Source organism: Leptodactylus fuscus, chromosome 2 (assembly GCF_031893055.1).
Source record: "Leptodactylus fuscus isolate aLepFus1 chromosome 2, aLepFus1.hap2, whole genome shotgun sequence".
NCBI classification, from domain to species: Eukaryota; Metazoa; Chordata; class Amphibia; order Anura; family Leptodactylidae; genus Leptodactylus; species Leptodactylus fuscus.
The window spans coordinates 79,137,980-79,165,841 of record NC_134266.1 but is presented as its reverse complement, the minus strand read 5'-3'; positions in this window follow the sequence as shown (position 1 = coordinate 79,165,841).

Here is a 27,862-nt window from a genome sequence, read left to right as displayed (position 1 = left end):
TAAAAACAAAAAAAATAAAAAAATAAAAACAAAACTGGAGCTTTGACTTCTATAAAGCTTTATTCTGAAATTCATCAGCACAGAATTATTTAGATCTATCCTGACAGCTATGGCAAATAGAATGTATACGGTATTAGTTAGTCAATCTTTTTTTTAGATAAATAACCTACATGAATGAACACTTACAATGTAAAAGTCAAGGCTTCTTGCCACACTTTTGTCTCTATAAGATCAGGCATTTCCCATAAAGAAACAACAGTAGACATTGATATTCCCATAAAGGTAGTAGTACTGTTTATCAGGGACTCAATCCATACATTTAATGTCTAGTTTTATAGACAACACAGGAACTAATAGCTGTCACAGTAAATCAGAAATGGCACCTGCATAAATTAAATGACAGTCAGTTACCTAGACAAATTACTTACATGTAAGTGACCTACAAAATTCTAACATTTCAATGACCCCCCAGGCAAGGGATTTGACAATTAATGCAATGGCTAATGCTTCGTTCACATTTGCGCTCAGTGTATGGTGTGTGCATTCTGTCTTCAGTCCTGAAAAGAACTGGACGGGACGGAAACCCAGCGGTCAGCTTTAAAACCCATTCACTTGAATGGGTTTGTAAAGGTGACCGCTCTGTCCGTCTGCGGCCTGTCCGCAGGGAAACCGTTTTTTTTTTTTTTTAGCCGGACACAAAGTCCTGCATGTCTGACTTTGTGTCTGGCAAAAAAAAGCGGTTACCCTGTAGACAGGCTGCAGGCGGACACGGGTGGTCACCTTTACAAACCCATTCAATGAATGGGTTTTAAAATTGACCGCTTGTTTTCCATCCCCTGCCCACTTTCGCCAGTGCTGAAGACAGAAACCTGCCAGAATGCACAAACCGAGACCGAATGAGTGTGAACCGTTATGTTCAGTGGCAGTAGACAACATAGTACTTTGTCTATATTTGCAGATGACTCCATGTTCTTTAGTCATATAGATACAATGCAGAATATTTTATCCCCACAGGGTGAACCATTGTAATTGCTGTAATTTGGATGAATGGGCAACAAAATAGCAGATGAGATTCAGTTTTAATAAAATAGGTTAATATCCCAAATAGTCGAGTCTGGAGAAGTATTTGAATTTCATTGTTTTTAATATAACAATTGTCTGGCATGCTACCACTACTTTTGTTCTAAAAAAAAAAATGTAATGCTTGCTAATTTTTTGTTTAATACATTATTGCTAAATCAAGGTTGAGATTTATTTAATAACTTTACCTTTATTTTTCAGTACTAGTAAGCTAGTACTAGTTTAGTAGATCAATATATATTGAAATTCCTGTGTTTAAAAAAATGCAAAAGTTTAGCAATTATTTAAAGTTTTTTGCATTTTTCTATATTTCGAGCTTTAGTCTTTCCAATTATTTAAACAAGTATAAACTTTATAATTACTTTTTTGTTGCTAGAATTTTGCAGCCTACAATTTTTCCGAGCTGTCAGACAATCGGTAATTTATACAAACAATTTATGCTTACATTAATGAATTTACTTAAAAAACACTCAGTAGTGATTTGGATCCTCCTTGCCTGTTTCGCTTTGTATGGAAAGTGTGTTGAAGCATAACTTCACCTGCAATATTATAATTGTTTTTCGTCTAAATAAGACATGAGCTCAGAAGCATACATCTTTATTTTAAGAAACATACTTGTTAACGAAACGTCATCCGAAAACAGGCAGTCAACAATCTTCAGTAATTTCTTAATCCTTTCTCGACATCCACCATACTATTACATCAGATATTGTGTGTATAAATATATATTGAATTATACAGTAGTGCCCACATCCAGTGCTCACACTGACTGCAGGGCATTAACCCTATGCTGGTGGTGCTCCCCAGCTTGTCATGATATTACTTCTATTACAGGCTGCACCATACAGTGAACGCCATAGTGAGGGTGAAAAAATTAGCTCATCCACCATTTTTCCGCCTCCCATAAAAATTTGAATACAAAGCAACCAAAACAGTCCCCGAAATGGTACAAATAAAAAGTATATCTGGCTTTATGACACCTTAAAAGACACCTTATGCAGCTCTGTGCATGTCAATATAACTCCAATAAATGCTTTTTAAAAAAAAAGTTTTGGACTTTTTTTAAGGGTATTAAAACATTAAAAATATATGTGTAATTTGGTCATCCCTGTAACTGTGCCAACCCATAGCACAGAATACAGATTACATTTCATTTTGGCTGAACAGTGAATACCATAAAAACAAAGCCTGTAAAACAATTTCTCAAGTGCAATTTTTCTCTAATTCTACCCCATTTTAAATCTGTTTTCCAGTTGACCAGTACATTGTTTGGAATATTAAATGTTACCATTACAAAGTAGAATTTGACCCGCACAAATTAAGCCCTCATACACATGGATGATTCTGATAGTGATTGGGAGAAGATGCTGAGTTCAGACCCAAAGAACACCATCCTCACTTCCAAGCATGGAGGTGGAACCATTATGTTTTTGGGGTATTTCTCTGCTAAAGATGCAGGACTACTTTATTGCATCAATGGGAGAATGGATGGAGCCATGTACCGTAAAATCTTGAGTGACAACCTCCCTCCCTCCACCAGGACATTAAAAATGGGTTGTGGCTAGGTCTTCTAGCAGGATATTATGACCCAAAACATACAGCCAAGGCAACAAGGAGTGGCTCAAAAAGAAGCACATTAAGGTCAAAGAATGGCCTAGCCAATCTCCAGGCCTTAATCCCATAGAAATCTTATGGAGGGAGCTGAAGCTGTGAGTTGCCAAGTGACAGCTTCAAAATCTTAAATGGGCTCTATCATTGGGAAAGATCATTTTTAACTAAGCACATACTTGCATAGCCTTTAGAAAAGCTATTCCACACCTACCTATTGTATGTTAATCCCCTCAGTAATTTTTGAATGAGCCCATTTTTATTCATATGCTAATTAGGCTCCAGCGAGCACCTGGAAGTCTTACGCAAATGTGTTATGAACATTTGTTTCACAGCTGCTACATCTGTATAGTAGTGTTAAAGGATAGGATCAGATCAGATTTCAATTTTTTTAGCATTGCTGTTTGAATACCTCTTGTATATGATTTCTGTTCCAGCCACCCAACATGATTCAGTTGCCTTTCCTAGTCCCAAGAAATCCTTTAAAAATATTCGGGGGATCAGTTGTAAGAAATTTAGCAGTAACAGGCCTTATGTGTGGTTCAGCAACATGAACAGGAAAGAGGTCTGAAACAAGAGTGGGATGGTTTATGCATTATATATGATGTCTTTGTGTATTAAAATGTTAGGTTATTAGCTACAGGTGTACTGTATGTAGGCTGTTGCATACAGTACACAACAAAAGTACTGCTAGAAAAGGGGGCAAAACAGTGGCTCAGTGGTTAGCACTGCAGCCTTGCAGTGCTGGAGTCCTGGGTGTGAATCCTGCCAAGGACAACATCTGCAAGGAGTATGTTCTCCCTATGTTTGCGTGGCTTTCTTTCCATACTCCAAAGACATACTGATAGGGTTAAAATTTACGTTGTAGGACACACAGTCTACAACAAAAAAAAAGTACTGATACAAAAATCACAATGGTCCCCTCTGTCTACCACATGGCTGGTAACACAGTCAAGATGCACCCTGTCTATGTCGCTGCTATTTTTCTTATTACAATTGATTCCCTGATGAATTTATAGAAAGGCAGCTAAAGCAGATAATCCATAGCAGGCAACACTTGACAGGACGATTTTAGGGCCAGTCTACCTAGTCCTACTGCTCAAGCAATGTTGGATAGAGAATGAAGTGTTCTTATTGAAAGGGGGTCAAAATCAGCAGAGCAAACTAAGAATGGACTGTAATTTTCCATCTTTCAACTTGTCTTTGTATGCTAACATTTGTGTAATTCAATAGATCTAAATAAAGGGTATAATTTAATTATATTCCACCACAACCTGTGTGAAAAGATGTTTGGAGGAAGCCCAAGTTCCATTCCCAGACATAAATGGCCTCTTCAGCACAGATGAGTGGTCACAATTAGAGATGAGCGAACGCCATTCGATCGAATAGGTATTCGATCGAATATCATGGCGTTCGATGTATTCGTTCCCAATCGAATACAAGGCCGCATACACAGTAAAAATTCGTATACCCTCCCACCTTCCCTGGCATGTTTTTTGCACCAATAACTGTGCAGGGCAGGTGGGACAGGAACTACGACAATGTAGGCAGTGAAAAAAATTGAAAAAACCCATTGGCTGCCGAAAACATGTGGCCTCCTAATTCATAAGAATAGTGTCGGCCATCTTTGTCTCATTATCGTTTTGGAGTCATAGAGAGAGTATGGTGTCAAACTGTGGTTGTTTAGGCAGGAATTGCCAATAATAACAGCTCTTTTCAGCGCTCAATAATTGCTAGCTGGCTAGCTAGCAAATCATGCAGCGTAGCAGCAGGGGACGTGGGCGAGGACGTGGACGTGCATACCCAGCTGGGTGTGTAGTCCACAGTCCAGGTACTGGAGAGGGGCTGCCAGCATTGCCTCTCGTCAGTAGCAGCAGGGCACGTGTGCGAGGACGTGGACATCCATACCCAGCTGTATATCCACCCCACTGTCCAGCTACTGGAGAGGGGCTGCCGGCAGTGTCCCTCGTCAGTAGCAGCAGTGGACATGGGCGAGGACGTGGACGTGCATACCCAGCTGGGTGTGTAGTCCACAGTCCAGGTATTGGAGAGGGGCTGCCAGCATTGCTTCTCATCAGTAGCAGCAGAGGAAGTGGACGTGCATACCCAGCTGGGTGTCTAGTCCACAGTCCAGGTACTGTAGAGGGGATGCCACCAATGTCCTTCGCCATTATGAGCAGGGGACGTGGGCTAGGATGTGGATACCCAGCTGTATATCCACTCCACAGTCCAGGTACTGGAGAGGGGCTGCCAGCAGCAGGGGACATGGGTGAGGACGTGGATAACCAGCTAGGTATCCACTCCATAGCCCAGGTACTGGAGAGATTAAGTCAGCAAACAATTTACTCTTCCTCATCCTTCCCATCCTACTCCTCCTCCTCCTCCTCCTCCTCCAACCCCAGCCCCTAATTCTGCATGTGAAAATATATTTATTCATATATATATATATATATATATATATATATAAAAACGTTTCCATTATCCCCCCCCCCCCCCCCGGGGGTTGCAACTCAATTTTTTAGGGCTCCAGCCCAAGGGCCTGCAAAATAATTTTTTAGGGCTCACCCCCAAGGGGTTGAAATCTAATGTTTTAGGGCTCCCCCTAAGGGCCTGAAAATTAATGTTTTAGGGCTCACCCCCAAGGGACTGAAATCTAATTTTTTAGGGATCACCCCAAGGGCCAAAAAGTGAAACACTGCTGCTGCATGGCTCTAGTCACCAAAAGGGCCAAAAAATGAAACACTGCTGCTGCATGGCTCTTGTCACCAAAAGGGCATAAACACTGCTTTTTAAAGGCTGTACTCACTCCAAGGGCCAAAAACACTGCTGGTGCGAGGCTCTACTCATGCCAAGGGCCAAGAACACTGTATTTTCAAGGCTCTACTCACGCCAAGGGCCAAAAACACTGCTGTTGCAAGGCTCCACAAACTCCAAGGGCCAAAAACCCTGCTGGTGCAAGGCTCTACTCACTCCAAGGGCCAAAAACCCTGCTGGTGCAAGGCTCCACTCACTCCAAGGGCCAAAAATACTGCTTTCTTAAGGCTCTACTCATGCCAAGGGCCAAAAGCACTGTAGTTTAAAGGCTCCACTCACTCCCAGGGCCAAAAACACTGCTGGTGCAAGGCTCTACTCACTCCAAGGGCCAAAAACACTGCTTTCTAAAGGCTCTACTCATGCCAAGGGCCAAAAGCACTGTAGTTTAAAGGCTCCACTCACTCTAAGGGCCAAAAACACTGCTGGTGCAAGGCTCTACTCACTCTAAGGGCCAAAAACCCTGCTGTTGCAAGGCTCTACTCACTCCAAGGGCCAAAAACCCTGCTGGTGCAAGACTCCACTCACTCCAAGGGCCAAAAACACTGCTGGTGCAAGGCTCTACTCACTCCAAGGGCCAAAAACACTGCTTTCTAAGGGCTCTACTCATGCCAAGGGCCAAAAGCACTGTAGTTTAAAGGCTCCACTCACTCCAAGGGCCAAAAACACTATTTTAAAGGCTCTACTCACTCCAAGGCCAAAAACACTGCTTTTTAAAGGCTCTACTTATGCCAAGGGCCAAAAACACTGCTTTTTAAAGGCTCTAGCTCAGCTTAAGGGCCTGTAACTTAATTTGGAAGGGCTCATGTTAAGGGCCTTAAAAGTGAATTTTGGAAGGTCTTACCACATCACACACACACACCCACAATGACAGTTCAGGGTGGGGACTGAAGGATTTCCCATTGCCTACTCCATCTGTGGTTGTCATGGGGAACGTGATTTAAAGGTGTTCTTATTAATGTTTGTTGAGCTTAAATTGGGGTTTGTGTCCATCCATTCGGGGAGTAAAGAAGGTTTCCATGTATTTTCCCACTTTGATAGAGGTTTTTTTGAATGTGGAAAGTGTGTAGTTGTTAGGCTGTGATAGTGGGGTAATAGAGGGACTTTGGTGTCTTAGATGCCCCCAGACATGCTTCCCCTGCTTTCCCAGTTGCATTTTAGAGGTGTTGGCATCATTTGCTGAGGTGTGATAGTGGACTTGGTGACCCTCCTGAGTCGAATGGTGGGATCCCCTGAAACGAAACATTTTCTCCCATAGACTATAGTGGGGTTCGATATTCGTTCGAATAGTCAAATATTGAGATGCTATTCGGAACTAATAACGAACATTGAATATTTTACTGTTCGCTCATCTCTAGTCACAATAAACACTTTGCAGTAACAGATCAGACTTCAGCTCCTCTCCCCCAGTTGTCAGGTTGTAAGACATTTAACATAGCAATACTAATAGTATATCATTATAATTTAAATAAATTAATATTATATCATCATAAGACTTCAACACTTACTGTCATCAGATTCTGTTTGTGGATAACTATGGGTTTCTCTGGATGGTTCTGACCCAGGGTCATATGATTGGAACCAACACCTGGCCCTCCAGTGTTCACAGATAATTGCCTGTATTATGCGGGCTGGTAGACTGGATCAGTATAATAGTAATTTCAATCCGCCTAGCCTAGGTAAGTACCAGTGAGCACTGGAGAGGAAAAAGATAGCAGAGCGATTTGGGGGCTGAGTGTTGGTTGCGATGAAATAATTTAAAAAAAAAAACTATATTTTTTGCACTTTTTTTTTTAGTTGCTCTAGGGGACTTGATCTTTTGCTCGCTTACATGGTACATTGCACTGCTTATGTACTGCAATGTATTATGAAGTCATTACAGAAATCACAGTTTGTCTATTTGACTGTGCCTGATAGGCCGTGCCAGAGGCATAGGTAGACCTTAGGGCCTTCCTTAGGCCCACGGCAACCATATACTGATGTACTGGCATTGACCAGCTACGATAATGTGTGCAAGGATGACAATGTGTACTAGAATGACCCCCCTCCTTTTGCTGCCATGATGGCTATTTACTTTGGCAACTAAGGAGTTAAACCCTAAGTATCGGTGGCTCCTTCACTATCTGCTGTTGTGTATGTACTAGTGGTAGTTAGTGAGAGCGAGCGAGTAGAAAATCCCCCCACCAAACCCCTTTTTATGTCCTCATTCCGAATTGGCTCAGGAAGTGAGTGACAGGTTCAGTACATAATGAAAGAAAAAAATTGTGTTTCTTTAAGGCATAGTAATTTTGTAGATGGTGGTTGGTCATTCAGGTCCCCTTTGCAAGCAATTCTATATTATATTATCATTCTTTCATTTGAATGGTTGCTGTCTAGTACTATATTTCTTCCACAGTAATTACTGCAGGAAAAAATGGCAAAAGGCAGGAGAATTGACTAAAAACAAAAATAGCCAAATAATGCCAGATAGAATACTGTGTCTTGGACATGGTTCAGATTAAATTTGAATGTTCTGATTCTTAGAATTACAGCACATTTATTCTAATACATCATTTCACTGACACCCAGTGACAGACAGATAATTCCTATCACTCTCAATGATATAAATGAAATAAATGACATAAATGATATAAATGAAATAAATGAAAATCTTTTTTCCACTTCTAACATTACACTTCATTGAATGATTTTTGGATACCTCTGAATGTACATACTATTTAATATATATATGATAAACTAATTACATTTGGGATTTACTTATGAATTTGCAGCTTTGGTAATTGTGCTTTTCTGTAGTTGGATTATTGATTGATTTGCTTTTTTTAAGGTTATGAATTGCTGTATATACAAGTTTGATTTATTGCTTATTGGGTATCCTTATAAATTTGCATATTATTTATATGGGATCGATTACTATATATTTATATTTTCGATACATATATATATATATATATATATATATATATATATATATATATATATATATATAATTTGCTTTCAATTTTAACTGTATGTCATGTATATGGCCTTGGTCATTTTCTATGTTATCATTGTGCTATGAAGTAGGTATGTTATAACTGGCTGCATTTCACCTTTCTATCCATTTATATGGGTACAGTGTTTTTTTCTGTTACCCTTCTCACGTTTTCCTATAGATCTTGTTGTTAGTATTGTTCAATTGTTGATGCAGTTTCTTGATCCAAGATTATTCAAAGAATATAAATAATTGACTTTTGGTGAAAAAACTGAATCAACAACTAGAGTGATATTTTTCTAAAAAATATTGCTTATGAAACTACACAAACTGTAAAATATTATTTAAATACTTTGGAATCCATAAATTTGCATCTGCTTATTTAAAAGTATATATGAGATAAAGAAATTATGACCCTGTTCGGGCTCTTCATATAACATATAAATTGATACATATATTCATTTATATTGCCTTACGCTACCAGGTAAACTTGAGTTTTGCAACAGTTAAAATCATTTTGCACTGATTCACCTTCTCTTAAGATTTGCTTCAGTGCCAGGACATTTTCTTCTGTTCAGTCGCCCTCTCGTGCTCTTAAATAATGTGATTTGCCAACAGAAATCCTTTTTATTGAATTAAAAATCAATAATGTATTAAGTGGCTTAGGACACTATTAATCACTGAGGGAAACTGTGACCCAAAAAGCCAAGGTTGTTAAAACACATTCAAAGCCAACATCAATTCTGAAGGATCTGTATAAATCTAGCGGGGTGTGTTTTCTCTGAAAAGAAAAGGGCAGCTTAGGGAGATAATTTGGGAATAGGGGAGAGCAACAACTAAACTACAAAACACAATTGCTCTTCTAGTCGTACACATGTTCTGGTTATTGACTGTACCTGTGGAGATATAGATCGTGAACTGCAGGTGTTGTTCAATGCTCTGCCACCTTTCTATAACAAGTGTTCTTTGCGAAAACCGTATTTTCAGTTTTCCTTACAGCTCATTGAGATACGAGGTTCAGCAGCTAGTCGATACCTAGGGTTATAGGTAGCTATACATGGCCGATTGTTACACTATTTCCACAAGTAAGGATCTCCAGCCGATGTTTCTTTTTTCTGGCCCCTTCTTGCTAAATCCCTGACTATGGTAAATCACCATTGCGGTTGTTGATCATCTAAGTGAACATTTGAAGCCTTCTCCTGGGATGGGAAAGTAGAGAGCAGCAAGGACCTGGTAAGTGTTGGAACAACAAGGGATGATTGAGAAAACTAATACTGATTTTTATTTTTTAACCCATTTTCCAACTTTAGAAAAATGCTATGCCATTGGACAACCCCTTTAAATTTTCAGCAATGGTTAGTCATGTGTAGTAGAAACTTTCCCGATATTGTTCCTGTATCATTTCCTTACAGTGTTCAAGATCTTTGGTTACCGTCATTCAGAAACCTCACAGCACTGTGATAACTGTTATGTTACTGCAATGAGCCATTCACCAATGTGATCAACAAATCACAAATTAGCAATTCTTGAACACTGCAAAGAATTTATGCTAAAAATAAAATTTTTAAAATTGGTAAATTGTAGAATATTTCATTACACAATGAATAAGCTTTGCTTCTACAATAATATCGGTTTAACTTTGCTTTCAAACTTCACTGCAGTTCTGCTATACAAATGTAGCAAGCACCATCTGTACAGGAAGCAGAGGAAAATTAAATCAGCCAAATTGCTTCCTCTTATAACTTCATAATATTTCTAGACTTCATTCGATATAGGCTTAAATAAGTGTAAACTGCTGTTTAAAAACGAAGAATAATGTCATTTCCAACCCATATGACTGCAGCAAGGCTGTGGCAGCCTTAGAACATTAGACTATGTGAAGGAAAAAGCTAACAAATATGAGTATCATTACTTACCTGTGTATGGTCACAAAGAAAAAAAAGAAAAAAATCTCTCTCGAATGCCATGCTACTATTTTCTGGTCTATTTTCAGTGCAGAAATATTGACAAGAGGATTTTCTTGCAGTACTGAAGAGTGCCAGGAGATTGATGACGCTGTCCAAATGCATTTAATATAGTACATGTTCAATAGGGAAATTGGCAGACCAATAATCTGATATTCTATAGGGTGATGTTATAAGAATGGTGAAAAATTACAATCTCTGTATTCATAGCTAAGAGAAAATAGCATAAATGTAGTAACATGAAAAGACACACCAGTTATACAAGTTTTATCTATACAATACAAAATGTGTAATCTGATTTACATTGGTGACATGGCATTTTGTTCAAATCATGTGGTTTGGGGGGAAAAGTCCTTGCTGTAGCCCCACAGAAAAAAGTCACAGGGTGTAATGGAATTGCTTGTTTTGTAATTCCCTAGTGCTGCTGCTGGAACAATGGTAGAAGGGAAAGGAAGAGACAGCGATCCCTAAGCTCGACCCAGTGCTAGTGCCTACCTAATTGACACAATTGTCCTAAAGACAGGAGCAATTGGGTGGAAAATCCCTTCTATGAACAAGACCAAGGCAAGACAAAAAACACAAAAGCAGAGTCAGCAAGTGAAAGGGCCAGTAACAGTCGTGCAACACAGTACAGAATCAAAATCTGAGAGAATAGTCAAAGGGGTAGCAGAGGTCAGAAGTCAGAATACAATAATAGCAGAAAGAGGAGCTTAGCAGGTACAAAGTTACAGGACAGCATTTCAATAGCCAGCAAACCTGTGTGGGCTGATGACCTATATATAGGAAGTCCAGGACTTACCCCTCCTTACACTCTTGAAACAAGGGATGGATAAGAAAGAACATCTTCCACCTCTTGTTCACGGTCATTGCTCAAGTCTAGGTTGATGCAAAGCAAAGTAGAGGAGACTGAAGAACTTGGTCAGGATCATTTTGGTGGAAGACCATACAGCACTGCTATAGTGGAAGAAGTGGAGGAGGGGAGAAATACTTTCCTTTTGATGCAGAGGAGACCCTTTATATGTCACAGACAGGGGATGAGGCTGTCCCATATATATTTCAAGATGATAATGATGACAACAACCATACTGGCCAAAAACACCAGGATCCTGGGTCTGTGCACAAGCAGCAGGCTGTAAGCTCTGCTGTTTACACATTGACTTAGCATTAGGGAGTGAGATGAGTACTGGATAGCTGTGCTTTTAAACTCTCACTATAAAACCAAAATGGGTGAATTCTTCCCTGTCTTACAAAGGTATACAACATTTGAATATTATCAGGATAGTCTGTATACCCAGCTTGCTGCAGCTTTTAGGGAGACCACTGCAAGTGTCAAACATGTTTCCCAGGTGGCTCCTGCCTGATCCCATTCCATTTCATTTAATTCAGTATGTGCTCTACCTCCTCTGCCAGTGCCACAGATACAAGTGACAGGAGAAAAAGTGTCAGCATCAGCAGTCATTATGGTATCTAGGACATGATGAACCAGAAATGTTTTACCTTGCAGCCAAACCAGACCCACAACATTCCACTAGAGATGAGTGAACGGCATTCGATCAAATTGATATTCGATCGAATATCAGGCTGTTCAAGGTATTCGATTAGAATCGAATACCATGAGGCAAATGCAGTAAAAATTTGTATCCTCTCCCACTTTCCCTAGCGCTTTGTAGCTCTGACCTCAACACTGCTATGTCTGAGATCGGACTGTGGACCGATCTTAGACTCCGCCTCCCCTGGCACTCAGCTCTGCTACATCTCTGGTGTAGCAGAGCTCAGCGAACACTCAGCTCTAATACATCTCTGGTGTAGCAGAGCTCAGCACACACTCAGCTCTGCTACATCTCGGGTGTAGCAGAGCTCTGCTCATGGCCAGCTCTGCTACATCTCAGGTGTAGCAGAGCTGTGCGCTCAAAACTGCTACATCAGAGATCGGACCACAATGGAGACTGCTGTGGACCGATCTTAGACTCCACCTCCTCCGGCAGAACCAGCGTTGATTGGCCAAATGCTGCACTCTGTATGGAATTCGGCTAATCAAAGCTGGTCAATGGTCCGAGACAATAGTCATGGGAAATAGTCATGGGAAAAAGTCAGCTCCCGCATAGCGCAAGCTGACACGGATCCCAACGAGATAGTACAGGTACATACAGGTACTTGGGCATGTTAGATGCCCCCAGGCATGCTTCCCCTGCTGTCCAAGTTGCATTCCAGGGTGTTGGCATCATTTCCTGGGGTGTCATAGTGGACTTGGTGACTCTCCTGAGTTGAAGTGTGGCTTCCCCTGAAATGAAGCATTTTTTCCCCATAGACTATAATAGGGTTCGATATTCATTCGAATAGTCAAAAATTGAGGGGCTATTCGAAACGAATATCGAATCTCAAATATTTCACTGTTCGCTCATCTCTACATTCCACTGATACCCAATGGCTACATCACAAGATACAATCGTACCCAGAATGCTCCTATATTCCAACTGTCCTAGTCTGCCATGAGAGTTTCATGTTGTCCAGACTCAAAAGTAATGGCTCATAGGGTGTTCAGTGCTGCTGGTGATGTTGTAACACTTAGGAGGACAAAACTGTCCACTGTTAGAATATAAAAAATGACTTTTGTGAAAAGGAATCAGACATTGATCTGTCAGGATTTTCAAATACCTCAGGCTGATTCCAAACAGATCTGTCACTGACCCTGTCTCCCTGTATGATGTTCCATTCACTGTATGGCTGATGCTGCCTGCTACTTCCAAACAGCCGGACATCATCGCTTATGGCCCTGTCCATCACATTATTCCACACCATACTGCTTTTTACAATATATTCACTATGTGTGTATAAAAATATATTGATAGCACCTTTCTACAAAAGTGTAATTTTTTGGAACATTTTAACAATTTCATGCCAGTTTTCGTATTTACACTTCTGTGTTTTCCTTATCCCATTCCAAGAACCATATTTTTTTCATTTTTCGGTTCACAAAGTCACATGATATTTTAGTGTTTTAAAAAAAAATTGTACTTTGTAATGGCACCATTCAATATCCTATTCGATATCATGGGAAGCTGGAAAAAAATTCAGAATGAGGTGGAATTGGAAAAAAAAAATGCATTTGTGCCAATTTCTCATGCTGCAATTCTTACGGCATTCACTATGAGGTAAAAGTGACATGTTACCTGTATTCTATGGATCAGTACAATCACGTTGATACCAAATTTATATAGTACTAGAGGGAGGACCTGGCTTCGCACGGGTATATTACATTTTATGTTTGTGTAGCGGCCCCATAAGAATTGTCCAATTTTGCACTGATGTATTTTGTATGTGGTTTGTGTGTATGTCCATAAGCGTCATGTGATTATGTGTATCTCATTTTGAATGTCAGTGAAAAACCTGTGATCAGTTGTTATGGATACCTGGAGTAAAGCTGTAACTAATCCTTCCCCGTGTAGTACTGTGTTTAGATGCAAGTATCCAATCCTTGTTGGTGTGGTACTTTGTGCAGATGCACATATCTAATCCTCCCCGTGTGGTATTGTGTGAAGAGGCGCGTATCTAATCCTCCAGTAAGTGAAACTGTGTGCAGACGCGTGTATCTAATGACTCTGGCGTGTGGTACTGTGTGCAGATGCGCGTATCTAATACTCTGGAGTGTGGTACTGTGTGCAGATGCGCATATCTAATCCTCCCCTATGTGGAACTGTGCTGAGACACGTATCTAATTCTCTAGCATGTGGTACTGTGTGCAGAGGCCTGTATCTAATCCTCCAAAGTGTGGTACTGTGTTCAGATGCACATATCTAATCCTCCCCTGTGTGGTATTGTGTGAAGAGGCGCATATCTAATCCTACGGCGTGTGGAACTGTGTGCAGACCTGCTTATCTAATCCTCTGGTGTGTGGAACTGTGTGCCGATGCACGTATCCAATCCTCTGGTATGTGGTATTGTGTGCAGACGCTTGTATCCAATCCCCTGGCGTATGGAACTGTGTGCAGACGCACGTATCTAATCCTCTGGTGTGTGAAACTGTGTGCAGACGCACATATCTAATACTACGGTATGTGGTACAGTGTGCAGACATGCGTTTCTAATCCTCCGGCGTATGGAACTGTGTGCAGATGTGCATATCCAATCCTCTGGCGTGTGGTACTGTGTGCAGATGCGCATATCTAATCCTTCCCCGTGTGATACTGTGTGTAGAAATGCGTATCTAATCCTCTGGCTGTGGTACTATGTGAAGACATGCGTATCTAATCCTCCAGCGTGTTGAACTCTGTGCAGATGTGCGTATCTAATCCTCCCCCATGTGGTACTTAGAGCAGACACACATATCTAATCCTTCAGCGTGTGTAACTTTGTGCAGACATGCACATCTAACCCTCGGTCGTGTGGTACGGTGTGCAGATGCACGTACCAAATCCTCCCCTGTGTGGTATTGTGTGAAGAGGTGCGTATGTAATCCTACGGCATGTGGAACTGTGTGTAGACGTAGGTATCTAATCCTACGGCATGTGGTACTGTGTGCAGACACGCGTATCTAATCCTACGGAATTTGGTACTGTGTGCAGACGCGCTTATCTAATCCTATGGCGTGTGGAACTGTGTGTAGACGCACATATCTAATCTTACGGCATGTGGTACTGTGTGCAGACATGCGTATCTAATCCTACAGCATGTGCTACTGTGTGCAGACGCGTGTATCTAATCCTATGGCGTGTGCAACTGTGTGAAGACACGTGTATCTAATCCTCCCCTGTGTGGTATTGTGTGAAGAGGCACGTATCTAATCCTATGGCGTGTGGAACTGTGTGTAGACGCGCGTATCCAATCCCCCGGCATGTGGTACTGTGTGCAGACGTGCGTATCTAATCCTACGGCATGTGGTACTGTGTGTAGATGCGCGTATCTAATCCTCCCCTGTGTGGTACTGTGTGCAGACGCGCGTATCTAATCCTCCCCCGTGTGGTACTCTGTGCTGAGACGCATATCTAATTCTCTGGCTTGTGGTACTGTGTGCAGAGGCATGTATCTAATCCTCCAAAGTGTGATACTGTGTGCACACACACGTATCTAATCCTCCCCTGTTTGGTATTGTGTGAAGAGGCGTGTATCTAATCCTTCGGCGTGTGGAACTATGTGTAGACGCGTGTATCTAATCCTACTGCATGTGGTACTGTGTGCAGACGCATGTATCTAATCCTATGGTGTGTACAACTGTGTGCAGATGCGCGTATATAATCCTCTGGAGTGTGGAACTGTGTGTAGATGCATGTTTCTAATCCTACGGCATGTGATACTCTGTGCAGACGTGTGTATCTAATCCTATGGCGTGTACAAATGTGTGCAGACGTGCGTATCTAATCCTCTGGGGTGTGGAACTGTGTGTAGACGCCTGTATCCAATCCTTCGGCATGTGGAACCGTGTGCAGATGCACGTATCAAATCCTTCAGTGTGTGGAACTGTGTGCAGAAGTGCGTATTTAATCCTCTGGTGTGTGGGACTGTGTGCAGACCCGTGTATCTAATCCTGTGGCGTGTGATACTGTGTGCTGATCTGTGTATCTAATCCTCTGATGCGTGTATCTCAGTTTGGATATCAGTGTTGTATTGTGCATGTGGAGTGACCGTGTGTATTGCAGTTGGAATATGAGTGAAAGTCTTGCAGGTTTGTATTGGCTAAGGGGGGGGGGAGCACTGTGTTTGGAATGCTGTATCTCAGCAACAGTACGTCCTAGCAAGTTGGAGTCTTGTCTTAAACCTTCCCGGATATCTGAAGTATCTCTGTACCAAATTTGGTGAAGATCGGTCCAGTCGTTTGGTTCGCATTAGAGAACAAACAGACAGACAGACAGACAGACAGAAATTCATTTTTATAATATAGAGAGATTTGTAATGTTTTGTTACCTTTAAGAAGATGTAAAACTGTGCAAAATAGGAAAGAAAATGCTGTTGCCATATTGTGACACCAGTAACGTTTGTATATTTATGTGTATGGAGCCAGGTAAGCTGTCTTTTTATGTGGGACAAGATGGTGTTGTTATTGAAACCATTTTTGGGAAGTTCTGATGGTTTGATTCCTTTTTTGGGGAGTCAAAGTGTTGAAAAAACAGCCATTTGGCCATTTTAATTTTTTTTTTCCCCGCTACACTATTCATCATATGGAATAACTATTTTAATATTTTAATAAATCAGACATTTTTGAGCATGGGGATACCTAAAAGATTTATTATTGTTTATTTATTTTTTTATATGTGATCTAGGGAATGGGGGGATGATTTAAACTTTCGCATTTTTTATGTTTTTTTAATAATTTTATTTTTTTTAAAAAATGTTTCTCTTACTTCTATTTTCAGACCCCCTAAGGACCTTGAACCCTATGGGGTCTGATCCCTCATACTATTTAATCTTACTGTATACTATGGCAGAGTGTAATAGAACCATATTATTATAATTTTTTTTTTTTTTTTATATAATTTTTTTTTTTTTTTATGTTGATTGTGAGCCTCACATAGGGATCACAATGTACATTACTATTTTTTTTTCCTATCAGTATGTCTTTGGAGAATGGGAGTAAAAACACGGGGAGAACATACAAACCCCCTGCAGATGTTGTTCCTGATGGGATTCCAGGATAATATTGACAAGCCGGGGAGACTTCAATACGCTACTGAGCCTAATTACTGAGAGGGTGTCGGTAGAAGAGTGATTTATGTCCTTTACAAGGAACTGATGCCATTTTATTCATAATCTCTTGCAGAGACTGTATTCTGTAGCTGGTCCCCTCTCTTTCACTGCCCTGATCCTTCCACTTGGATAAAGTAGGAATGTTGTGAGTGAGAAGAGCAGTGATCAATAAAAGAAGAAGGGAAGCTTGCTTCAGTTTTATACATGAAGCAATATATGTCTTTACGTCGCCAGCACCCTAATGCTCCATACCAATTATTTTCTTGACAAAATGTCAGCTGGACAGAGCTAATTTGGTATATTGCATGTGAGAGTGTGAGTTTGTGCAACAGCTCTGACAATCCTCCATTTTGATCCGATTTGACAAACATAGATAGAGCTATGTGAGTAGACCCATAGACATTCATGGATTTTAAAATGGCCAAATCATGGTAGTTTGAAAAATGTCCACCACATGATCAGGGCCAGGGGTTAATCGTACACATCAGGGAGAGTGTGTGCCTACATAGGCAGTACGGAGACTTACAAGTCATTCCTGCTCCACTAGGGATTCTGGGTAAAAAATATGCAAATCTATTCTCCAGGATGTAATTAGGAGAACAGTGCACTCTGTATGCCGCCCTCTAGAGCATCATTCACTGTTATTCAAATAATCCATTCCAACAGGCTTCAAAGGGCTGACACTGCTTTAGATCTTCTAAGGTATAACATATGCAATTGTGGGCAAGATATTCCCTTCATGTTGTTTGTATTGGCAAGCCAAGAATTGATAGATACATTTTACTATTTTGCCTAATGATCTCAATTTTTGGTTGAATTTATTTTAAGCAAAGAACGCAATAAATGGACCATGTGAATGCTAAGGTATGTAACATCATTACTAACCCAGTAATTTAATGTTGTCTTCAATTAATTGCCATAGTTCTTGCTTAGCATTGCTTACCAGAATCTGACATTTATTCTTGTATATTTCCTAATAGGATGTGCTTGAAAAGTGTCAATGGTCACCAAAATTAGTTAGAGATATTATTGGGTCACTGCAGGAAATTATTCTAACATCCGCATATAGACCCATTAGCTTCTTGAACTGTCTTTTAATGAAACATTTATCCAAATGTTACATTTAGCAAATGTTTATGTAATTTGAATGGAATAGTTTGACAGTTATTACTTTGTCAGGCTATTTAATGTATATTTATATTTTACATTTTTTGAGCTTATAGTTTCTAAAATTGTATAACAAATATCATAGTTAATCATAGCTCAATAATAATAAATATTTTTTATATTATTTGTCCTTGTCTAACATTACCGTAATTTTAATATATTAACTTACCATTTAGAATTTTGTAATTTGGTTGGAGTTAGTGCCATGACACAGATTGGTGGGGGTGCATATTTTTTTTTGGGGGGTTACTTCTTAAAATTTCACTTAAATGATTATTTTGATATGGTCTTCGATAGGATATTTCTAAACCCCTTTCCGTGTTTTACTCCCTGCCTTCCCAAAACCAAAAAATTCTGTACTCTTCCATTCACAGACCCATATAAGGAGTTTTTGCATGGAAAATTGTATTTCATATTAGTACTATTTAATATTCAAAATGTACTGGGAAGCCACAAAAACGGGGAGGAATTCGAAAAAATGCAACTACAACATTTTCATGTTTTTTTAATGGTTACCAAATTTTTGTTATGATATGGTTTTTCTTATATTTTAATAATATGAAACTGTAACATCTCTGCCTGTTCAGGTCACTGCACCACCCTCTGCTCGCATGCTTAAAGTTCTTGGTCGCACTGTGTGAACACAGCTCTAGTTCTGTGATTGAATTTGTACCACACCCGTCTTCTGCCCTTATTTGCCTCTGTTCATTAAGTGTTAATTCGTGTGATTGACAGCCTGCCTTCCTGTCAACTCCAGGGGTGGGTTCTTCCTCCCTATTTAGCCTTGGCTCTCATTCACAAGAGTGCTTGCTATTGCCGTGTGCATACTTGCTCCTTACTGTCCCTATTTTTGCTTACATTCTTATCCTTGACCTTTGGCTTTCCTCATTGACTATTCTTTGGACTTCGATTTGGCACTGCATCGCTCGACTGTTACTGACCCTTGGCTAGCTGACCTCTCTTTGTTGTTGTCCGTCTTGTCTGTGTTTTGTGTTTCACATATACAGCAAGGGAACGTCTTTATTAGAGATGAGCGAACACTAAAATGTTCGAGGTTCGAAATTCGATTCGAACAGCCGCTCACTGTTCAAGTGTTCGAATGGGTTTCGAACCCCATTATAGTCTATGGGGAACATATACTCGTTAAGGGGGAAACCCAAATCCGTGTCTGGAGGGTCACCAAGTCCACTATGACACCCCAGGAAATGATACCAACACCCTGGAATGACACTGGGACAGCAGGGGAAGCATGTCTGGGGGCATAAAAGTCACTTTATTTCATGGAAATCCCTGTCAGTTTGAGATTTTCGCAAGCTAACTTTTCCCCATAGAAATGCATTGGCCAGTGCTGATTGGCCAGAGTACGGAATTCGACCAATCAGCGCTGGCTCTGCTGGAGGAGGCGGAGTCAAAGATCGCTCCACACCAGTCTCCATTCAGGTCCGACCTTAGACTCCGCCTTCTCCGGCAGAGCCAGCGCTGATTGGCCAAAGGCTGGCCAATGCATTCCTATGCGAATGCAGAGACTTAGCAGTGCTGAGCCAGTTCTGCTCAACTACACATCTGATGCACACTCGGCTCTGCTACATCAGATGATGTACATCTGATGTAGCAGAGCCGAGGGTGCACTAGAACCCCTGTGCAAACTCAGCTCACGCTAATAGAATGCATTGGCCAGCGCTGATTGGCCAATGCATTCTATTAGCCTGATGAAGTAGAGCTGAATGTGTGTGCTAAGCACACACATTCAGCTCTACTTCATCGGGCTAATAGAATGCATTGGCCAGCGCTGATTGGCCAGAGTACGGAACTCGACCAATCAGCGCTGGCTCTGCTGGAGGAGGCGGAGTCTAAGATCGCTCCACACCTGTCTCCATTCAGGTCCGACCTTAGACTCCGCCTCCTCCGGCAGAGCCAGCGCTGATTGGCCGAAGGCTGGCCAATGCATTCCTATGCGAATGCAGAGACTTAGCAGTGCTGAGCCAGTTCTGCTCAACTACACATCTGATGCACACTCAGCTCTGCTACATCAGATGATGTACATCTGATGTAGCAGAGCCGAGGGTGCACTAGAACCCCTGTGCAAACTCAGCTCACGCTAATAGAATGCATTGGCCAGCGCTGATTGGCCAATGCATTCTATTAGCCCGATGAAGTAGAGCTGAATGTGCATCAGATGTGTAGTTGAGCAGAACTGGCTCAGCACTGCTAAGTCTCTGCATTCGCTTAGGAATGCATTGGCCAGCCTTCGGCCAATCAGCGCTGGCTCTGCCGGAGGAGGCGGAGACAGGTGTGGAGCGATCTTAGACTCCGCCTCCTCCAGCAGAGCCAGCGCTGATTGGTCGAGTTCCGTACTCTGGCCAATCAGCGCTGGCCAATGCATTCCTATTGGAAAAAGTTTATGTCACAAAAATCACAATTACACACCCGATAGAGCCCCAAAAAGTTATTTTTAATATCATTCCTACCTAAATAAAGGTTCTCCCTAGCTATCCCTGCCTGTACAGCTATCCCTGTCTCTTAGTCACAAAGTTCACATTCTCATATGACCCGGATTTGAAATCCACTATTCGTCTAAAATGGAGGTCACCTGATTTCGGCAGCCAATGACTTTTTCCGATTTTTTTCGATGCCTCCGGTGTCGTAGTTCCTGTCCCACCTCCCCTGCGCTGTTATTGGTGCAAAAAAGCGCCAGGGAAGGTGGGAGGGAAATCAAATTTTTTTGGAGTTTGCCACGTGATGTTCGATTCGAATCGAACACATCGAACAGCCTGATATCTGATCGAACATGTGTTCGATAGAACACTGTTCGCTCATCTCTAGTCTTTATGGTTGCCGCCTATTACATAGGATAGGGCCTGGCAATAGGAAGGGACAGTTGGGGGCTTCAGCTTAGGGCTCACTGTCTCTTGTGTCCTGTCCCAGGGTTCCCTAACAACTGTATAACAGAAACATTTAAAAAATACAAAAAAATCTTGAGATTTTCTTTATACTTCCTGGTATGTTTTCATCTATACTATTTTTGAGAATGTCTGATGTTTTGATCATTTTTTATTACATTTTTGGAGGGATTCTAAATTGTACAGATGAAAAAACAATGATACAATTATTTTGATTTTTTTCCACTACAGAGTTCACTGTATGATATAATTCATCCTATATTTAATCCTTCAGGTATTTTTAGATGCAAGGATACCAAAGATGTTTATGTTTATTAAATTGTAAATGTAATCTAAGCAGAGGGATGAATAATGGATTTAAATCATTTGTTGGCTAAAGTGAATATATTCTCACAAGAGGCAGGAGTCAATCTGTAAATTGTTCTAACATTAAACTAGTCAAATGAAGTGTGTAACAGATAGTAATTCAGAAATGACTTATTAAGCTTTGGTGGTTATAGAAAAAGAGCTCGTAAAGTGTTTTGGTCAAGTGAAATTTGGTATTATATTGTGCTATGAAGAGTCAAATCCTGATTTAATAGCAATAATCTATGTTTAGAATATTCAAGCTTGTAGAGGTCTCTACTAGGAGTGATAGAAAACCACAACTAGCAAAAACCAAATTACTTCCCAATTGGATAAACATAATAAATAGAGATGAGTGAGTAGTATTTGATCGAATACTACGGTATTCAAAATACTCGTACTCGATCGAGTACCACTCGCTATTCGAATGGAAAAATTCAATGCAGATCCAGCGTTGATTGGCCGAATGCTATACAGTCAGCCAATCAACGCTGGTTCTTCTCCTACCTTTAGAAGTCTTCTCCGTGCAGCGTCCCGCGGCATCTTCCGGCTCTGAATTCACTCTGCCAGGCATCGGGCCTGGGCAGAGCCGACTGCGCATGCCCGCGCTACAAGAAAATAGCCGCTTTGACTGTAAGCGGCCATTTTCTTGTAGTGCGGGCATGCACAGTCGGCTCTGCCTGGTGCCGGTGCTTGGCAAAGTAAATTCAGAGATGGAAGACGCCGCGGGGACGCTGCACGGAGAAGACTTCTCGGAGAATCCATCCCGACCCTCACTTGTGGACTTGGTAAGTTCAATTTGATCAAATGTTACCTGCCCCTGAAACGAGCATTTTCCCCCCCATAGACTATAATAGGATTCGATATTCGATTCGAGTAGTCGAATATTGAGGGGCTACTTGAAACGAATATTGAATATTTCACTGTTCGCTCATCTCTAATAATAAAGGATCAAATTAGGAAGAACTTTACACCGGAGCCCCACTTTGCAGAAATGTTGCAATTTCAAAAACACTTGCATTTTTTTAAATCACAGCACATAAATTATACCTTTCTGCCGTGGTCTTTTCCGCAACTTCCACAATGTTTTTCCTGGAGGACAGACCTGCTTTTATAGTACAAAAGTCATCCAAGAACGGGGCTGTTTAAGCAATAAGGGCCATATATAAGCATTCAATGATGATTAGGACAGCAGAATAGTTTCTTCCATCACCTCAGGGATTTCATTGGCTTAACTATTGCATTGCTTGGTCTAAAACAATTGTGGTAATAAAATATTAATTGTTGGGCAACAAGTCTACCTTTATGAATGTGTAGTTATAAAATATAACTATATGTTATTGTGCTGTTTGATTGCCACACACCTAAGGAGCAGTTTCTATAGTTTATTTATATATGCGACTGGGAGAATAAGGGTATGTTTACACAGAGAAAAAGGTCGCTGAAACCTTTTTCCGCTATGCGATCATTTCGCGCCGCTCGCTGAGACAGACTGTCGATGCTGCATTAGCATTCTGTCGCGGTATCCCGCTCCTGTGAATGAATGGGCCTACACTGGAACGTGTCTCAAGTTGCCGATGCCACAAAAAGATAGGGAATGTCACTTTTTTTTTCCCCGCTACTAGCTAGCGGAAAAAAGAAGTGAGCGGCTCCCATTGGAGCCAATTGGAGCTGTTTTTCACAGCGGATTTTGAGGCAGATTACTCGTCAAAATCCGGTGACAAAAAACTCTGTGTGAACATACCCTTACAGGGAGGTTTTCTAAATAAATAAAATATTTTTATCAACGATTGGAAATTTTGACTGCTAGAGATAGAATTTGTCCTGAGCCAAATTCTCTCTGAATATTCCAAATTGTTTGGTTTTTAAATAAAATCAAATACTTTGCAGTTTGTCTCCGGCAAAATAAAATGACCTTTTTTTGGACTTGCCATCAATTGATCGCTTATACCATAGACTGCAATACCACTATTCCAATCTATGGTAAAATTTGCTATGGAAGGCCTGGGAGCCTTCAGGATACCATAACAACAGAACAGATCCCACAATCTTTCTAAAGAGAAGCATTTACGACTGTAAAAAGTAGTGTTCACATTCTTAACTCCTTGGATGCTGTGGTCACATCTGAACACAGTTTTTGAGCGATTAGGGTAAGTTCACATAGGGTATTTTGGACAGGAACCTGAGGCTCTACACTGGCATCCAGTCGCGCACTCCGCTCCGGATTAGGCCCAAATGATGTTGCGAGGCGAATATGCCTGAAGGAATGAGTATGTCGCTTTGTTTTTCCAGGAGCCAGAACAAATGGTTCCTGGAAAGAAGAACTGACTGGCTCCCATTGATTTTTATGGGGGACGTCTTCTTGGTCAGGATTTTGAGGCGGATACGGCCTCAAAATCCTGCCCAAACAAGCCTGTGTGAACTTACTCTTATGTGTCAGTTATCACTACAAAAGAAATGTGATGTACTTGTACCTTCTGCCTTTGGCTCAAAAAACCACAGCAATATCTGCAACAAAAAAGTTTACGCAAAGTGGGGCCTCATTCTAAGGAGGCATTCACACGGGCCAAAATGGCTCTGTTTATGGCGCCGAATTTACAGCGCATTAAAAAAAGCATCCCATTGATTTCAATGGGTGCCGCTCGTTTTTTTCTATGCGCAGAATTTAGCGCGTGGCAAAATTTACCGCACGGTAAATTCCACACGTAGAAAAAAGCGAGCGGAACCTATTGAAATCAATGGGACGCTTTTTTTAACGATAAATTCGGCACCATAAACAGCGCCATTTTGCCCCATGTGATTGCCCCCTAAAACAGTAGAGACTCTGCTTAGCTTCTGCCCCATAACATCCACCAATACTATTATAACGGATATTGGAGAGGTGTTAAAGCAAACACTAAGCTAAGTTTTTATTCTAAATTTGTGAGAAATGCGATAAATAAGATATATTGCCAAAAAAGATTATTTGGTTGACGCTTTATGTCCTTCTCAAATTTTGTCAGTTCAGTATTAATGAAAATATCATTTTACCCAAAATCAATGAAAAGTAAAGAAACACATGGTTTTAGGTTAAACAGTTGAGATGCAGAAGCCTTAATTGTTTTAGATAGCAGGATTGATCACAGTTTCAGTATGTGTCTGTAGACAGGAGGAAGAATAACTGAATATCTTTGCGCTCAGCATATTTCATGTAGACTGTGAATGATAGCAAGATCTACTCTACTTGCTGAAAAGAAGTTTTACCGAGCTTAAAAATAGACTGCTATTACATTGAATATTGAGCAGCAGCTGCAGGCACAGCTGAAAGTGGATAAGTTCACCAAGTCAAAGGATATTACTATGTAGAAAAATAGCAAAGTTTAGATCAACATAAAAATTTCATCATGATATAAAGCTCTATAAACAAATACATTTTTTCTTTAGCCGAATAATTATTTCAGATATTTACCAGAATTTTAACGTTGTTCAGTAATGGAGTCCAACGTCACTGAATTTAGTGGGACTGAAATGCAGTAGCAGGCACAGCCACCACCATAGATATGGTTCTGTACTAGAGATGAGCGAACAGTAAAATGTTCGAGGTTCAATATTCGTTTCGAGTAACCCCTCAATATTCGACTACTCTAATCGAATATCGAACCCTATTATAGTCTATGGGGGGAAAATGCTCGTTTCAGGGGTAGGCAACGTTCGATCAAATTATACTTACCAAGTCCACGAGTGAGGGTCGGGCTGGATCCTCCGAGAAGTCTTCTCCGTGCAGCGTCCCCGCGGTGTCTTCTGGCTCTTCATTCACTCTGCCAGGCATCGGGCCTGGGCAGAGCCGACTGCGCATGCCCGCACTACAAGCGGACATGCGCAGCCGGCTCTGCTCAGGCCCGATGCCTGGCAGAGAGAATGAAGAGCCGGAAGACACAGAGGGAAAGCTGCACGGAGAAGACTTCTAAAGGTAGGAGAAGAACCAGCATTGATTGGCCGACTGTATAGCATTCGACCAATCAATGCTGGTTCTGCATCGATCGAGTGGTACTCGATCGAGTACGAATATTTAGAATACCGTAGTATTCGATCGAATACCTACTCGATCGAGTACTACTTGCTCATCTCTATTCTGTACTTTGGTAAAGAGTGAAGAAGACCTAGGCCTAAATTAGCGACATCTGGGACTCAGGTGCAGTACGAAACCAGGGGGACCACACTCTCAGGTACTGATCATGTCGTCTTCCAGCCAAGCTGATCAGTTCTTCAAACCTAGCTATCTGGTGAACTTTCTCCTTATAGAGTTGAAGCAGTTAGGAAGTTGTGGGCACAATAGAATGACCATGTCCAGAGTCAGAGGGACATTGTGTCCAGTTATTTTAGTATTTGGTCCAAGAATTCTGGATGATCTCACAAGACCATCATGTATACATATTATACGTATTTGTTTTTGGCGATGCCAACAAATGTTTGATTGGGGTAATTTGTAGGTGTGGAACCAGTCTGTGGATTTGTACCATCTGGAAATGAACTTATAGTGTGAGTCCTCTAGTCGCATGTCAGTGAAGAAACAGTGAGAATGGTTTAGGATCAAAGTGTACGACATTTGATCGATCTCATTCATACATTGAGGAAAAAAAGATTTGTGGAAAAACTGCATTTACTTGCATGTATGTTTTTGAAAAAGGAAGCATATTCACTTTAGCTGCTGAATCAAAAGCATTTTTCTATATATTTAATAAAAAAAGAAAAAATGCATCAAAAACTCAATGAAATATCCTGCAAAAAAACCAAACAATACATTTGGGACCTTAGCCTAAATCACTATTACCGCATGGTCTTTGGATGATACCTTTTTATTTTATTTTTTGGAAAAACTCAATCAAATACAGATTATAAATGATCTTTTACAAATGGAATTTGTAAAATCTATCTCACTTCCATAAATCCCTTGATCATATTATGTGTGACGAGGGCACAAGGGTTGTAAACAGAAAATTTTGCGTTGCCATTACAAAAAGGGAACATGGGACACTGGAAAAAGAAGGTGTCATGTCCCAAAGGGACATTTGTAAAAGGGGACTTGGTCATTTCAACATTTTGGCACACCGGGTGTCCAATATCCTCACTGTTTTGTGCAACGCTAATAGAAATACATGATACAAAGTAGTAGATATATTAAAAATATCAAAATGATATTTGCACTCTATGAATCTTAGCCCCCTTGCAGATGACCATATGACTGGCCAGTGTGCTGTTTGTGTATTTCACCCATTCATTTCAATGGGCCCATACACATGACTGTAAATGACATGGTCACGTGTTCAGGCCTATAGGCTGTAAAATATGGAACAGGTCCTATTCCCGTCCAATGTTATGGCCCTGCTTCAGTGGCTCCTATTCATTGAATGGAATGGGTCATGGAGGCCAGTGGACAGGTGTCATACAGGTGACATCCATGTGTCCCCTGTGCATCATCTGTGCCATTCATTTATGGAAGCCAGTTAGCACACGATTGTCTGCAACCAGCTTTAGGCTAAGGACCCATTCCAATTTTTTTTATATACTTTTTTAAGTCAAAACCAAGTGTGGGAACCTATACACTATAACACTTCTGTTCTTTTTTCAATCTACTCCTGTTTTGCCTTCAAATACTGCATCAAAAAACCTCAATATGTATCTTTACCCTTAGGCTAAAGAAGAAATGCAGCTTTTTGGCTTCTGCGGAAACACAGCCGAAAAAAGTACTGCATTTTATAGTACCAGCAAAGTGAATCTCAAATGTTTTTTGAACCAAAGCCAAGAATGGCTACAAAAGGAATGCTAAATATATATATGAAGGACATATACTCTACCTTCTGCTCAGTCCACCTCTGCCTTTGGCTCATTAATTGAACATTGGCTGCTCACATAGAAACTGCCATCTGACACTATTAATGCTTAATTATTACTAATACTTCTCGTTATAGAACTCAATTATCAAAACATATATATTTTTTGATTCATTATTAATGCATGTTTTAGTTTCATATTAATCAGTTTTATAATCTAATAATATGTTTTACACTTTGCTTTCCATATGAATGTGTAACATTGAATGTGTTATGAGTTTTATCTATGCCGTGGCAGTAAAATTTAATTAAATTCAATATAGTCTCTTGTTCATTTGTGGTCCATTTAGGTTTTAATTTCAGGTTTACCGGGTGTCTTGTGTGTCTGCTTCTGTTATTTTAAGTACATTCACTATTTCCCCATCCCCCCATGGAATAAGGTGTAACCCACGCACTCAACATCCTCTTTCTGATAGTCAAACCACCCATTAATATTGTAAACACAGCAGTGTCTATTTATATATA